Source organism: Triturus cristatus, chromosome 1_1 (assembly GCF_964204655.1).
Source record: "Triturus cristatus chromosome 1_1, aTriCri1.1, whole genome shotgun sequence".
Taxonomy (NCBI): Eukaryota; Metazoa; Chordata; class Amphibia; order Caudata; family Salamandridae; genus Triturus; species Triturus cristatus.
In genome coordinates, this window is record NC_140579.1 from 601,134,275 (window position 1) to 601,150,059 (window position 15,785).

Below are 15,785 nucleotides of genomic sequence, written 5' to 3' on the forward strand. Positions count from 1 at the left end.
CAGATGATCTGATGTGTTCAGAACTGACTCAATCTGTTGTGTTCAGAACTGACTCAGTCTGTTGTGTTCAGAGCTGCCTCTGTCTGTTGTGTTCAAATCTGACTCTGTTGTGTTCAGAGGTGACTCAATCTGTTGTGTTCAGAACTGACTCAACCTGTTGTGTTCAGAACTGATTTAACCTGTTGTGTCCAGATCTGACTCAATCAGATGTGTTCAGAACTGACTCAACAAGTTGTGTTCAGATCTGACTCAATCTGTTGTGTTCAGAACTGAATCAGTCTGTAGTGTTCAAATCTGACTCAATCTGTTGTGTTCAGAACGGACTCAATCTGCTGTGTTCAGAACTGACTCAATTTGTTGTGTTCAGATCTGATTCAATACTTTGTGGTGTTCAGAGCTGACTCAATCTGTTGTGTTCAGAACTGACTCAATCTGTTGTGATCAGATTTAACTCAATCAGATGTGTTCAGAGCTGACTCAATCTGTTGTGTTCATATCTGACTCAATCTGTTGTGTTCAGATCTGACCCAATCAGATTTGTTCAGATTTGACTCAATCAGATGTGTTCAGAGCTGACTTAATTGGTTGTGTTCAGAACTGACTCATTCAGATGTGTGCAGAGCTGACTCAATCTGTTGTGTTCAGATCTGACTCAATATGTTGTGGTGTTCAGAGCTGACTCAATCTGTTGTGTTCAGAACTGACTAAATATGTTGTGTTCAGAACAGACTCAACATGTTGTGTTCAGATCTGACTCAATCTGTTGTGTTCAGAACTGACTCAATCTGTTGTGTTCAGAACTGAATCAGGCTGTTGTGTTCAGAGCTGCCTCTGTCTGTACTGTTCGAATCTGACTCAATCTGTTGTGTTCAGAACGGACTCAATCTGCTGTGTTCAGAACTGACTCAATCTGTTGTGTTCAGATCTGATTCAATACTTTTTGGTGTTCAGAGCTGACTCAATATGTTGTGTTCAGAACTGACTCAATCTGTTTTGTTCAGATTTAACTCAATCAGATGTGTTCAGAGCTGACTCAATCTGTTGTGTTCAGATCTGACTCAATCTGTTGTGTTCAGATCTGACTCAATCAGATGTGTTCAGAGCTGACTCAATCTGTTGTGTTCAGATCTGACTCAATCAGATGTGTTCAGATTTCACTCAATCAGATGTGTTCAGAGCTGGCTCAATCTGTTGTTTTTAGATTTGGCTCAATCAGATGTGTTCAGGGCTGACTCAATCTGTTGTGTTCAGATCTGACTCAATCGTTTGTGTTCAGATCTGACTCAATCAGATGTGTTCAGATTTGACTCAATCAGATGTGTTCAGAGCTGACTCAATCTGTTGTTTTTATATTTGGCTCAATCAGATGTGTTCAGGGCTGACTCAATTGGTTGTGTTCAGAACTGACTCATTCAGATGTGTGCAGAGCTGACTCAATCTGTTGTGTTCAGATATGACTCAATATGTTGTAATCCGATTTTACCCAATCAGATGTCTTCAGAGGTGGCTCAATCTGTTGTGTTCAGATCTGACTCAATCAGATGTTTTCAGCACTGACTCACCCAGATGTGTTTAGAGCTGACTCAATCTGTTGTGTATAGAGCTGACTCAATCTGTTGTGTTCAGATCTGACTCAATATGTTGTGGTGTTCAGAGCTGACTCAATATGTTGTGGTGTTCAGAGCTGACTCAATCTGTTGTGTTCAGATCTGACTAAATATGTTGTGTTCAGAGCTGACTCAATATGTTGTGTTCAGATCTGACTCAATACGTTGTGGTATGCAGAACTGACTCAACCTGTTGTGTTCAGAACTGACTCAGTCTGTTGTGTTCAGAGCTGCCTCCGTCTGTAGTGTTCAAATCTGACTCAGTCTGTTGTGTTCAGAACAGACTCAATCTGCTATGTTCAGAAATGACTCAATCTGTTGTGTTCAGAGCTGACTCAATCTGTTGTGTTCAGATCTGACTCAATATGTTGTGGTGTTCAGAGCTGACTCAATCTGTTGTGTTCAGAACTGACTAAATCTGTTGTGTTCAGAGCTGACTCAATCTGTTGTGTTCAGATCTGACTGAATACGTTGTGGTATTCAGAACTGACTCAACCTGTTGTGTTCAGAACAGACTCAACCTGTTGTGTCCAGATACGACTCAATCAGATGTGTTCAGAACGGACTCAACATGTTGTGTTCAGATCTGACTCAATCTGTTGTGTTCAGAACTGAATCAGTCTGTAGTGTTCAAATCTGACTCAATCTGTTGTGTTCAGAACAGACTCAATCTGCTGTGTTCAGAACTGACTCAATTTGTTGTGTTCAGATCTGATTCAATACTTTGTGGTGTTCAGAGCTGACTCAATCTGTTGTGTTCAGAACTGACTCAATCTGTTGTGTTCAGATTTAACTCAATCAGATGTGTTCAGAGCTGACTCAATCTGTTGTGTTCATATCTGACTCAATCTGTTGTGTTCAGATCTGACCCAATCAGATTTGTTCAGATTTGACTCAATCAGATGTGTTCAGAGCTGACTTAATTGGTTGTGTTCAGAACTGACTCATTCAGATGTGTGCAGAGCTGACTCAATCTGTTGTGTTCAGATCTGACTCAATATGTTGTGGTGTTCAGAGCTGACTCAATCTGTTGTGTTCAGAACTGACTAAATATGTTGTGTTCAGAACAGACTCAACATGTTGTGTTCAGATCTGACTCAATACGTTGTGGTATGCAGAACTGACTCAACCTGTTGTGTTCAGAACAGACTCAACCTGTTGTGTCCAGATACGACTCAATCAGATGTGTTCAGAACGGACTCAACATGTTGTGTTCAGATCTGACTCAATCTGTTGTGTTCAGAACTGAATCAGTCTGTAGTGTTCAAATCAGACTCAATCTGTTGTGTTCAGAACGGACTCAATCTGCTGTGTTCAGAACTGACTCAATTTGTTGTGTTCAGATCTGATTCAATACTTTGTGGTGTTCAGAGCTGACTCAATCTGTTGTGTTCAGAACTGACTCAATCTGTTGTGATCAGATTTAACTCAATCAGATGTGTTCAGAGCTGACTCAATCTGTTGTGTTCATATCTGACTCAATCTGTTGTGTTCAGATCTGACCCAATCAGATTTGTTCAGATTTGACTCAATCAGATGTGTTCAGAGCTGACTTAATTGGTTGTGTTCAGAACTGACTCATTCAGATGTGTGCAGAGCTGACTCAATCTGTTGTGTTCAGATCTGACTCAATATGTTGTGGTGTTCAGAGCTGACTCAATCTGTTGTGTTCAGAACTGACTAAATATGTTGTGTTCAGAACAGACTCAACATGTTGTGTTCAGATCTGACTCAATCTGTTGTGTTCAGAACTGACTCAATCTGTTGTGTTCAGAACTGAATCAGTCTGTTGTGTTCAGAGCTGCCTCTGTCTGTACTGTTCGAATCTGACTCAATCTGTTGTGTTCAGAACGGACTCAATCTGCTGTGTTCAGAACTGACTCAATCTGTTGTGTTCAGATCTGATTCAATACTTTTTGGTGTTCAGAGCTGACTCAATATGTTGTGTTCAGAACTGACTCAATCTGTTTTGTTCAGATTTAACTCAATCAGATGTGTTCAGAGCTGACTCAATCTGTTGTGTTCAGATCTGACTCAATCTGTTGTGTTCAGATCTGACTCAATCAGATGTGTTCAGAGCTGACTCAATCTGTTGTGTTCAGATCTGACTCAATCAGATGTGTTCAGATTTCACTCAATCAGATGTGTTCAGAGCTGGCTCAATCTGTTGTTTTTAGATTTGGCTCAATCAGATGTGTTCAGGGCTGACTCAATCTGTTGTGTTCAGATCTGACTCAATCGTTTGTGTTCAGATCTGACTCAATCAGATGTGTTCAGATTTGACTCAATCAGATGTGTTCAGAGCTGACTCAATCTGTTGTTTTTATATTTGGCTCAATCAGATGTGTTCAGGGCTGACTCAATTGGTTGTGTTCAGAACTGACTCATTCAGATGTGTGCAGAGCTGACTCAATCTGTTGTGTTCAGATATGACTCAATATGTTGTAATCCGATTTTACCCAATCAGATGTCTTCAGAGGTGGCTCAATCTGTTGTGTTCAGATCTGACTCAATCAGATGTTTTCAGCACTGACTCACCCAGATGTGTTTAGAGCTGACTCAATCTGTTGTGTATAGAGCTGACTCAATCTGTTGTGTTCAGATCTGACTCAATATGTTGTGGTGTTCAGAGCTGACTCAATATGTTGTGGTGTTCAGAGCTGACTCAATCTGTTGTGTTCAGATCTGACTAAATATGTTGTGTTCAGAGCTGACTCAATATGTTGTGTTCAGATCTGACTCAATACGTTGTGGTATGCAGAACTGACTCAACCTGTTGTGTTCAGAACTGACTCAGTCTGTTGTGTTCAGAGCTGCCTCCGTCTGTAGTGTTCAAATCTGACTCAGTCTGTTGTGTTCAGAACAGACTCAATCTGCTATGTTCAGAAATGACTCAATCTGTTGTGTTCAGAGCTGACTCAATCTGTTGTGTTCAGATCTGACTCAATATGTTGTGGTGTTCAGAGCTGACTCAATCTGTTGTGTTCAGAACTGACTAAATCTGTTGTGTTCAGAGCTGACTCAATCTGTTGTGTTCAGATCTGACTGAATACGTTGTGGTATTCAGAACTGTCTCAACCTGTTGTGTTCAGAACAGACTCAACCTGTTGTGTCCAGATACGACTCAATCAGATGTGTTCAGAACGGACTCAACATGTTGTGTTCAGATCTGGCTCAATCTGTTGTGTTCAGAACTGAATCAGTCTGTAGTGTTCAAATCTGACTCAATCTGTTGTGTTCAGAACAGACTCAATCTGCTGTGTTCAGAACTGACTCAATTTGTTGTGTTCAAATCTGATTCAATACTTTGTGGTGTTCAGAGCTGACTCAATCTGTTGTGTTCAGAACTGACTCAATCTGTTGTGTTCAGATTTAACTCAATCAGATGTGTTCAGAGCTGACTCAATCTGTTGTGTTCATATCTGACTCAATCTGTTGTGTTCAGATCTGACCCAATCAGATTTGTTCAGATTTGACTCAATCAGATGTGTTCAGAGCTGACTTAATTGGTTGTGTTCAGAACTGACTCATTCAGATGTGTGCAGAGCTGACTCAATCTGTTGTGTTCAGATCTGACTCAATATGTTGTGGTGTTCAGAGCTGACTCAATCTGTTGTGTTCAGAACTGACTAAATATGTTGTGTTCACAACAGACTCAACATGTTGTGTTCAGATCTGACTCAATCTGTTGTGTTCAGAACTGACTCAATCTGTTGTGTTCAGAACTGAATCAGTCTGTTGTGTTCAGAGCTGCCTCTGTCTGTACTGTTCGAATCTGACTCAATCTGTTGTGTTCAGAATGGACTCAATCTGCTGTGTTCAGAACTGACTCAATCTGTTGTGTTCAGATCTGATTCAATAATTTTTGGTGTTCAGAGCTGACTCAATCTGTTGTGTTCAGAACTGACTCAATCTGTTTTGTTCAGATTTAACTCAATCAGATGTGTTCAGAGCTGACTCAATCTGTTGTGTTCAGATCTGACTCAATCTGTTGTGTTCAGATCTGACTCAATCAGATGTGTTCAGAGCTGACTCAATCTGTTGTGTTCAGATCTGACTCAATCAGATGTGTTCAGATTTCACTCAATCAGATGTGTTCAGAGCTGGCTCAATCTGTTGTTTTTAGATTTGACTCAATCAGATGTGTTCAGGGCTGACTCAATCTGTTGTGTTCAGATCTGACTCAATCGTTTGTGTTCAGATCTGACTCAATCAGATGTGTTCAGATTTGACTCAATCAGATGTGTTCAGAGCTGACTCAATCTGTTGTTTTTATATTTGGCTCAATCAGATGTGTTCAGGGCTGACTCAATTGGTTGTGTTCAGAACTGACTCATTCAGATGAGTGCAGAGCTGACTCAATCTGTTGTGTTCAGATATGACTCAATATGTTGTAATCCGAATTTACCCAATCAGATGTCTTCAGAGGTGGCTCAATCTGTTGTGTTCAGATCTGACTCAATCAGATGTTTTCAGCACTGACTCACCCAGATGTGTCTAGAGCTGACTCAATCTGTTGTGTATAGAGCTGACTCAATCTGTTATGTTCAGCACTGACTCCGTCTGTTGTGTTCAAATATGACTCAATTAGTTGAGTTTAGAGGTGACATAATCTGTTGTGTTCAGAACTGACTCAATATGTTGTGTTCAGAACAGACACAGTCTGTTGTGTTCAGAGCTGCCTCTGTCTGTTGTGTTCAGAGCTGCCTCTGTCTGCTGTGTTCAAATCTGACTCAGATTGTTGTGTTCAGAACTGACTCAGTCTGTTGTTTTCAGAGGTGACTCAATCTGTTGTGTTCAGAACTGGCTCAATCTGTTGTGTTCAGAACTGACTCAATCTGTTGTGTTCAGAACTGACTCAATCTGTTGTGTTCAGATCTGACTCAATCAGATGATCTGATGTGTTCAGAACTGACTCAATCTGTTGTGTTCAGAACTGACTCAGTCTGTTGTGTTCAGAGCTGCCTCTGTCTGTTGTGTTCAAATCTGACTCTGTTGTGTTCAGAGGTGACTCAATCTGTTGTGTTCAGAACTGACTCAACCTGTTGTGTTCAGAACTGATTTAACCTGTTGTGTCCAGATCTGACTCAATCAGATGTGTTCAGAACTGACTCAACAAGTTGTGTTCAGATCTGACTCAATCTGTTGTGTTCAGAACTGAATCAGTCTGTAGTGTTCAAATCTGACTCAATCTGTTGTGTTCAGAACGGACTCAATCTGCTGTGTTCAGAACTGACTCAATTTGTTGTGTTCAGATCTGATTCAATACTTTGTGGTGTTCAGAGCTGACTCAATCTGTTGTGTTCAGAACTGACTCAATCTGTTGTGATCAGATTTAACTCAATCAGATGTGTTCAGAGCTGACTCAATCTGTTGTGTTCATATCTGACTCAATCTGTTGTGTTCAGATCTGACCCAATCAGATTTGTTCAGATTTGACTCAATCAGATGTGTTCAGAGCTGACTTAATTGGTTGTGTTCAGAACTGACTCATTCAGATGTGTGCAGAGCTGACTCAATCTGTTGTGTTCAGATCTGACTCAATATGTTGTGGTGTTCAGAGCTGACTCAATCTGTTGTGTTCAGAACTGACTAAATATGTTGTGTTCAGAACAGACTCAACATGTTGTGTTCAGATCTGACTCAATCTGTTGTGTTCAGAACTGACTCAATCTGTTGTGTTCAGAACTGAATCAGGCTGTTGTGTTCAGAGCTGCCTCTGTCTGTACTGTTCGAATCTGACTCAATCTGTTGTGTTCAGAACGGACTCAATCTGCTGTGTTCAGAACTGACTCAATCTGTTGTGTTCAGATCTGATTCAATACTTTTTGGTGTTCAGAGCTGACTCAATATGTTGTGTTCAGAACTGACTCAATCTGTTTTGTTCAGATTTAACTCAATCAGATGTGTTCAGAGCTGACTCAATCTGTTGTGTTCAGATCTGACTCAATCTGTTGTGTTCAGATCTGACTCAATCAGATGTGTTCAGAGCTGACTCAATCTGTTGTGTTCAGATCTGACTCAATCAGATGTGTTCAGATTTCACTCAATCAGATGTGTTCAGAGCTGGCTCAATCTGTTGTTTTTAGATTTGGCTCAATCAGATGTGTTCAGGGCTGACTCAATCTGTTGTGTTCAGATCTGACTCAATCGTTTGTGTTCAGATCTGACTCAATCAGATGTGTTCAGATTTGACTCAATCAGATGTGTTCAGAGCTGACTCAATCTGTTGTTTTTATATTTGGCTCAATCAGATGTGTTCAGGGCTGACTCAATTGGTTGTGTTCAGAACTGACTCATTCAGATGTGTGCAGAGCTGACTCAATCTGTTGTGTTCAGATATGACTCAATATGTTGTAATCCGATTTTACCCAATCAGATGTCTTCAGAGGTGGCTCAATCTGTTGTGTTCAGATCTGACTCAATCAGATGTTTTCAGCACTGACTCACCCAGATGTGTTTAGAGCTGACTCAATCTGTTGTGTATAGAGCTGACTCAATCTGTTGTGTTCAGATCTGACTCAATATGTTGTGGTGTTCAGAGCTGACTCAATATGTTGTGGTGTTCAGAGCTGACTCAATCTGTTGTGTTCAGATCTGACTAAATATGTTGTGTTCAGAGCTGACTCAATATGTTGTGTTCAGATCTGACTCAATACTTTGTGGTATGCAGAACTGACTCAACCTGTTGTGTTCAGAACTGACTCAGTCTGTTGTGTTCAGAGCTGCCTCCGTCTGTAGTGTTCAAATCTGACTCAGTCTGTTGTGTTCAGAACAGACTCAATCTGCTATGTTCAGAAATGACTCAATCTGTTGTGTTCAGAGCTGACTCAATCTGTTGTGTTCAGATCTGACTCAATATGTTGTGGTGTTCAGAGCTGACTCAATCTGTTGTGTTCAGAACTGACTAAATCTGTTGTGTTCAGAGCTGACTCAATCTGTTGTGTTCAGATCTGACTGAATACGTTGTGGTATTCAGAACTGACTCAACCTGTTGTGTTCAGAACAGACTCAACCTGTTGTGTCCAGATACGACTCAATCAGATGTGTTCAGAACGGACTCAACATGTTGTGTTCAGATCTGACTCAATCTGTTGTGTTCAGAACTGAATCAGTCTGTAGTGTTCAAATCTGACTCAATCTGTTGTGTTCAGAACAGACTCAATCTGCTGTGTTCAGAACTGACTCAATTTGTTGTGTTCAGATCTGATTCAATACTTTGTGGTGTTCAGAGCTGACTCAATCTGTTGTGTTCAGAACTGACAATCTGTTGTGTTCAGATTTAACTCAATCAGATGTGTTCAGAGCTGACTCAATCTGTTGTGTTCATATCTGACTCAATCTGTTGTGTTCAGATCTGACCCAATCAGATTTGTTCAGATTTGACTCAATCAGATGTGTTCAGAGCTGACTTAATTGGTTGTGTTCAGAACTGACTCATTCAGATGTGTGCAGAGCTGACTCAATCTGTTGTGTTCAGATCTGACTCAATATGTTGTGGTGTTCAGAGCTGACTCAATCTGTTGTGTTCAGAACTGACTAAATATGTTGTGTTCAGAACAGACTCAACATGTTGTGTTCAGATCTGACTCAATCTGTTGTGTTCAGAACTGACTCAATCTGTTGTGTTCAGAACTGAATCAGTCTGTTGTGTTCAGAGCTGCCTCTGTCTGTACTGTTCGAATCTGACTCAATCTGTTGTGTTCAGAATGGACTCAATCTGCTGTGTTCAGAACTGACTCAATCTGTTGTGTTCAGATCTGATTCAATAATTTTTGGTGTTCAGAGCTGACTCAATCTGTTGTGTTCAGAACTGACTCAATCTGTTTTGTTCAGATTTAACTCAATCAGATGTGTTCAGAGCTGACTCAATCTGTTGTGTTCAGATCTGACTCAATCTGTTGTGTTCAGATCTGACTCAATCAGATGTGTTCAGAGCTGACTCAATCTGTTGTGTTCAGATCTGACTCAATCAGATGTGTTCAGATTTCACTCAATCAGATGTGTTCAGAGCTGGCTCAATCTGTTGTTTTTAGATTTGGCTCAATCAGATGTGTTCAGGGCTGACTCAATCTGTTGTGTTCAGATCTGACTCAATCGTTTGTGTTCAGATCTGACTCAATCAGATGTGTTCAGATTTGACTCAATCAGATGTGTTCAGAGCTGACTCAATCTGTTGTTTTTATATTTGGCTCAATCAGATGTGTTCAGGGCTGACTCAATTGGTTGTGTTCAGAACTGACTCATTCAGATGTGTGCAGAGCTGACTCAATCTGTTGTGTTCAGATATGACTCAATATGTTGTAATCCGAATTTACCCAATCAGATGTCTTCAGAGGTGGCTCAATCTGTTGTGTTCAGATCTGACTCAATCAGATGTTTTCAGCACTGACTCACCCAGATGTGTCTAGAGCTGACTCAATCTGTTGTGTATAGAGCTGACTCAATCTGTTGTGTTCAGCACTGACTCCGTCTGTTGTGTTCAAATATGACTCAATTAGTTGAGTTTAGAGGTGACATAATCTGTTGTGTTCAGAACTGACTCAATATGTTGTGTTCAGAACAGACACAGTCTGTTGTGTTCAGAGCTGCCTCTGTCTGTTGTGTTCAGAGCTGCCTCTGTCTGCTGTGTTCAAATCTGACTCAGATTGTTGTGTTCAGAACTGACTCAGTCTGTTGTTTTCAGAGGTGACTCAATCTGTTGTGTTCAGAACTGGCTCAATCTGTTGTGTTCAGAACTGACTCAATCTGTTGTGTTCAGAACTGACTCAATCTGTTGTGTTCAGATCTGACTCAATCAGATGATCTGATGTGTTCAGAACTGACTCAATCTGTTGTGTTCAGAACTGACTCAGTCTGTTGTGTTCAGAGCTGCCTCTGTCTGTTGTTTTCAAATCTGACTCTGTTGTGTTCAGAGGTGACTCAATCTGTTGTGTTCAGAACTGACTCAACCTGTTGTGTTCAGAACTGATTTAACCTGTTGTGTCCAGATCTGACTCAATCAGATGTGTTCAGAACTGACTCAACAAGTTGTGTTCAGAGCTGCCTCCGTCTGTAGTGTTCAAATCTGACTCAGTCTGTTGTGTTCAGAACAGACTCAATCTGCTATGTTCAGAAATGACTCAATCTGTTGTGTTCAGAGCTGACTCAATCTGTTGTGTTCAGATCTGACTCAATATGTTGTGGTGTTCAGAGCTGACTCAATCTGTTGTGTTCAGAACTGATTAATCTGTTGTGTTCAGAGCTGACTCAATCTGTTGTGTTCAGATCTGACTGAATACGTTGTGGTATTCAGAACTGACTCAACCTGTTGTGTTCAGAACAGACTCAACCTGTTGTGTCCAGATCCGACTCAATCAGATGTGTTCAGAATGGACTCAACATGTTGTGTTCAGATCTGACTCAATCTGTTGTGTTCAGAACTGACTGAACCTGTTGTGTCCAGATCTGACTCAATCAGATGTGTTCAGAACTGACTCAACAAGTTGTGTTCAGATCTGACTCAATCTGTTGTGTTCAGATCTGACTCAATCTGTTGTGTTCAGAACTGATTCAATCTGTTGTGTTCAGAACTGAATCAGTCTGTAGTGTTCAAATCTGACTCAATCTGTTGTGTTCAGAACGGACTCAATCTGCTGTGTTCAGAACTGACTCAATTTGTTGTGTTCAGATCTGATTCAATACTTTGTGGTGTTCAGAGCTGACTCAATCTGTTGTGTTCAGAACTGACTCAATCTGTTGTGTTCAGATTTAACTCAATCAGATGTGTTCAGAGCTGACTCAATCTGTTGTGTTCATATCTGACTCAATCTGTTGTGTTCAGATCTGACCCAATCAGATTTGTTCAGATTTGACTCAATCAGATGTGTTCAGAGCTGACTTAATTGGTTGTGTTCAGAACTGACTCTTTCAGATGTGTGCAGAGCTGACTCAATCTGTTGTGTTCAGATCTGACTCAATATGTTGTGGTGTTCAGAAGTGACTCAATCTGTTGTGTTCAGAACTGACTAAATATGTTGTGTTCAGAACAGACTCAACCTGTTGTGTCCAGATCTGACTCAATCAGATTTGTTCAGAACTGAATCAGTCTGTTGTGTTCAGAGCTGCCTCTGTCTGTACTGTTCAAATCTGACTCAATCTGTTGTGTTCAGAACTGACTCAATCTGCTGTGTTCAGAACTGACTCAATCTGTTGTGTTCAGATCTGATTCAATACTTTGTGGTGTTCAGAGCTGACTCAATCCGTTGTGTTCAGAACTGACTCAATCTGTTTTGTTCAGATTTAACTCAATCAGATGTGTTCAGAGCTGACTCAATCTGTTGTGTTCAGATCTGACTCAATCTGTTGTGTTCAGATCTGACTCAATCAGATGTGTTCAGATTTGACTCAATCAGATGTGTTCAGAGCTGACCAATTGGTTGTGTTCAGAACTGACTCATTCAGATGTATGCAGAGCTGACTCAATCTGTTGTGTTCAGATCTGACTCAATATGTTGTAATCCGAGTTTACTCAATCAGATATCTTCAGAGCTGGCTCAATCTGTTGTGTTCAGATCTGACTCAATATGTTGTGGTGTTCAGAGCTGACTCAATATGTTGTGGTGTTCAGAGCTGACTCAATCTGTTGTGTTCAGATCTGACTAAATATGTTGTGTTCAGAGCTGACTCAATATGTTGTGTTCAGATCTGACTCAATACGTTGTGGTATGCAGAACTGACTCAACCTGTTGTGTTCAGAACTGACTCAGTCTGTTGTGTTCAGAGCTGCCTCCGTCTGTAGTGTTCAAATCTGACTCAGTCTGTTGTGTTCAGAACAGACTCAATCTGCTATGTTCAGAAATGACTCAATCTGTTGTGTTCAGAGCTGACTCAATCTGTTGTGTTCAGATCTGACTCAATATGTTGTGGTGTTCAGAGCTGACTCAATCTGTTGTGTTCAGAACTGACTAAATCTGTTGTGTTCAGAGCTGACTCAATCTGTTGTGTTCAGATCTGACTGAATACGTTGTGGTATTCAGAACTGACTCAACCTGTTGTGTTCAGAACAGACTCAACCTGTTGTGTCCAGATACGACTCAATCAGATGTGTTCAGAACGGACTCAACATGTTGTGTTCAGATCTGACTCAATCTGTTGTGTTCAGAACTGAATCAGTCTGTAGTGTTCAAATCTGACTCAATCTGTTGTGTTCAGAACAGACTCAATCTGCTGTGTTCAGAACTGACTCAATTTGTTGTGTTCAGATCTGATTCAATACTTTGTGGTGTTCAGAGCTGACTCAATCTGTTGTGTTCAGAACTGACTCAATCTGTTGTGTTCAGATTTAACTCAATCAGATGTGTTCAGAGCTGACTCAATCTGTTGTGTTCATATCTGACTCAATCTGTTGTGTTCAGATCTGACCCAATCAGATTTGTTCAGATTTGACTCAATCAGATGTGTTCAGAGCTGACTTAATTGGTTGTGTTCAGAACTGACTCATTCAGATGTGTGCAGAGCTGACTCAATCTGTTGTGTTCAGATCTGACTCAATATGTTGTGGTGTTCAGAGCTGACTCAATCTGTTGTGTTCAGAACTGACTAAATATGTTGTGTTCAGAACAGACTCAACATGTTGTGTTCAGATCTGACTCAATACGTTGTGGTATGCAGAACTGACTCAACCTGTTGTGTTCAGAACAGACTCAACCTGTTGTGTCCAGATACGACTCAATCAGATGTGTTCAGAACGGACTCAACATGTTGTGTTCAGATCTGACTCAATCTGTTGTGTTCAGAACTGAATCAGTCTGTAGTGTTCAAATCAGACTCAATCTGTTGTGTTCAGAACGGACTCAATCTGCTGTGTTCAGAACTGACTCAATTTGTTGTGTTCAGATCTGATTCAATACTTTGTGGTGTTCAGAGCTGACTCAATCTGTTGTGTTCAGAACTGACTCAATCTGCTGTGATCAGATTTAACTCAATCAGATGTGTTCAGAGCTGACTCAATCTGTTGTGTTCATATCTGACTCAATCTGTTGTGTTCAGATCTGACCCAATCAGATTTGTTCAGATTTGACTCAATCAGATGTGTTCAGAGCTGACTTAATTGGTTGTGTTCAGAACTGACTCATTCAGATGTGTGCAGAGCTGACTCAATCTGTTGTGTTCAGATCTGACTCAATATGTTGTGGTGTTCAGAGCTGACTCAATCTGTTGTGTTCAGAACTGACTAAATATGTTGTGTTCAGAACAGACTCAACATGTTGTGTTCAGATCTGACTCAATCTGTTGTGTTCAGAACTGACTCAATCTGTTGTGTTCAGAACTGAATCAGTCTGTTGTGTTCAGAGCTGCCTCTGTCTGTACTGTTCGAATCTGACTCAATCTGTTGTGTTCAGAACGGACTCAATCTGCTGTGTTCAGAACTGACTCAATCTGTTGTGTTCAGATCTGATTCAATACTTTTTGGTGTTCAGAGCTGACTCAATATGTTGTGTTCAGAACTGACTCAATCTGTTTTGTTCAGATTTAACTCAATCAGATGTGTTCAGAGCTGACTCAATCTGTTGTGTTCAGATCTGACTCAATCTGTTGTGTTCAGATCTGACTCAATCAGATGTGTTCAGAGCTGACTCAATCTGTTGTGTTCAGATCTGACTCAATCAGATGTGTTCAGATTTCACTCAATCAGATGTGTTCAGAGCTGGCTCAATCTGTTGTTTTTAGATTTGGCTCAATCAGATGTGTTCAGGGCTGACTCAATCTGTTGTGTTCAGATCTGACTCAATCGTTTGTGTTCAGATCTGACTCAATCAGATGTGTTCAGATTTGACTCAATCAGATGTGTTCAGAGCTGACTCAATCTGTTGTTTTTATATTTGGCTCAATCAGATGTGTTCAGGGCTGACTCAATTGGTTGTGTTCAGAACTGACTCATTCAGATGTGTGCAGAGCTGACTCAATCTGTTGTGTTCAGATATGACTCAATATGTTGTAATCCGATTTTACCCAATCAGATGTCTTCAGAGGTGGCTCAATCTGTTGTGTTCAGATCTGACTCAATCAGATGTTTTCAGCACTGACTCACCCAGATGTGTTTAGAGCTGACTCAATCTGTTGTGTATAGAGCTGACTCAATCTGTTGTGTTCAGATCTGACTCAATATGTTGTGGTGTTCAGAGCTGACTCAATATGTTGTGGTGTTCAGAGCTGACTCAATCTGTTGTGTTCAGATCTGACTAAATATGTTGTGTTCAGAGCTGACTCAATATGTTGTGTTCAGATCTGACTCAATACGTTGTGGTATGCAGAACTGACTCAACCTGTTGTGTTCAGAACTGACTCAGTCTGTTGTGTTCAGAGCTGCCTCCGTCTGTAGTGTTCAAATCTGACTCAGTCTGTTGTGTTCAGAACAGACTCAATCTGCTATGTTCAGAAATGACTCAATCTGTTGTGTTCAGAGCTGACTCAATCTGTTGTGTTCAGATCTGACTCAATATGTTGTGGTGTTCAGAGCTGACTCAATCTGTTGTGTTCAGAACTGACTAAATCTGTTGTGTTCAGAGCTGACTCAATCTGTTGTGTTCAGATCTGACTGAATATGTTGTGGTATTCAGAACTGTCTCAACCTGTTGTGTTCAGAACAGACTCAACCTGTTGTGTCCAGATACGACTCAATCAGATGTGTTCAGAACGGACTCAACATGTTGTGTTCAGATCTGGCTCAATCTGTTGTGTTCAGAACTGAATCAGTCTGTAGTGTTCAAATCTGACTCAATCTGTTGTGTTCAGAACAGACTCAATCTGCTGTGTTCAGAACTGACTCAATTTGTTGTGTTCAAATCTGATTCAATACTTTGTGGTGTTCAGAGCTGACTCAATCTGTTGTGTTCAGAACTGACTCAATCTGTTGTGTTCAGATTTAACTCAATCAGATGTGTTCAGAGCTGACTCAATCTGTTGTGTTCATATCTGACTCAATCTGTTGTGTTCAGATCTGACCCAATCAGATTTGTTCAGATTTGACTCAATCAGATGTGTTCAGAGCTGACTTAATTGGTTGTGTTCAGAACTGACTCATTCAGATGTGTGCAGAGCTGACTCAATCTGTTGTGTTCAGATCTGACTCAATATGTTGTGGTGTTCAGAGCTGACTCAATCTGTTGTGTTCAGAACTGACTAAATATGTTGTGT